Genomic DNA, 1,787 nt, shown 5'->3' on the forward strand with positions numbered 1-1,787 from the left:
ATAGGTTTTATCTGAGGCTTAATCTTTTTTATTGTCATGCATCACAGGGAAGAGAATTGTTTTTTTAAACAAGTGCCCATTAATAAAATGTAAATATATATATATATTTTTATCCATATGCAGACATTATTTTTACCAAATTGGCTTATCAACATTAGACTGCAATTTAGTTTAGGTAAAGACACTGCAAACAAAGTCAGAGAGCGCATGTTTGATTGAAACAGCAGTTCAGAATACTTTGATGATGTATTCACTCTGTAACCTACAGTATAGAAATGTCACACTGTAAACCAGAGCTATATCCGCTATAGACAAAAAGCTTTATTTGTGTTTTTCCCAGTTTTCCCCATAGCTTTCCTTTGCCAAAACAAGAACATTTCATATGAAATCCAAACATGTTTTATCCACATTAAAACCAACTAAAAATAAATTGATCTGATAACCACACCATGTTCTTCACCTTAAAAAAAAAGCATTACAGGACTACAAGTACCAGAATGCATTGTGATACAAGCAGGAAAACAACAACAACAATAGCAAACGGCTGATTCTCTGTTTGGCTGCAGAGACTGGTACCCTCGTCGCTCTAATATTTCAAGGGTCTACAATATAATTTCATTTCACATATGAATAACTTCTGCTGCCTCTTTGAAAATTAAAGTAAGAAATAACATGGAATAAAGTCAAATATAAAAGTTGTATTTAGCTCACTTTTCTCTGAAATGTAGTTTATTTCTGCGTTCATTCGGATGTTCTCGGCCAGCTCTCTGTAAATGGTCGGTCATGACTGGGGAGAGGACTGTTCTATCACAAAGCCACAACATTACTCTCATACACTTCAGTCCCCCAGTCTTTTTAGTGAAACGGAAAAGTCAATTTTGAAAAGCGGAAGTGCATCTGAGATTCCAAACTCCCGCTGGAGTTTGTTTGGGGCCATTTCCATCTCCTTTAAGTGTACATGGAGGTCTGGCTCCCTTTCTGTCCCCTTTAAGTGTACATGGAGGTCTGGCTCCCTTTCCGTCCCCTTTAAGTGTACATGGAGGTCTGGCTCCCTTTCCATCACCTTTAAGTGTACATGGAGGTCTGGCTCCCTTTCCATCACCTTTAAGTGTACATGGAGGTCTGGCTCCCTTTCCATCACCTTTAAGTGTACATGGAGGTCTGGCTCCCTTTCCATCCCCTTAAGTGTACATGGAGTTCTGGCTCCCTTTCCATCACCTTTAAGTGTACATGGAGGTCTGGCTCCCTTAGTGTTGCACAATACATGGGGATCTCACATTGTCGATTCCCCTCGTGATGACAGACCCTCAGTCTCCACAATGACCCAGTGGTCAACAGCCTTAGTACTGGGACTCAGACAAGAGGACCTGACATAGCAATGGGCATGTGTCATACAGCGAAAACCTCACATTTCAGAGCATGAGAGACAGAGAGAGAGAGAGGGGGCAGAGAATGAGACAGAGAGAGAGGGTAGAGCGAATGAGAGAGAGTGAGATAGAAGGGGTTAGAGAGAGGGAGAGAGATGAGGGTAGAGAAAGAGAGAGAGAGAGAGAGAAAGAGAGAGAGAGAGAGAGAGAGAGAGAGAGAGAGAGAGAGAGAAAGAGAGAAAGAGAAGAGGGGTAGAGAGAGAGAGAGAGAGAGAGAGAGAGAAGAGGGAGGGGTAGAGAAAGAGATGAGGGGTAAAGAGAGAGAGAGGGGTAGAGAGAGAGAAAGAGAGAGACGAGGGGTAAAGAGAGAGAGAGGGGTAGAGAGAGAGAAAGAGAGAGACGAGGGGTAGAGAGAGGGGG

Source organism: Oncorhynchus kisutch, linkage group LG4 (assembly GCF_002021735.2).
Source record: "Oncorhynchus kisutch isolate 150728-3 linkage group LG4, Okis_V2, whole genome shotgun sequence".
Lineage (NCBI taxonomy): Eukaryota > Metazoa > Chordata > Actinopteri > Salmoniformes > Salmonidae > Oncorhynchus > Oncorhynchus kisutch.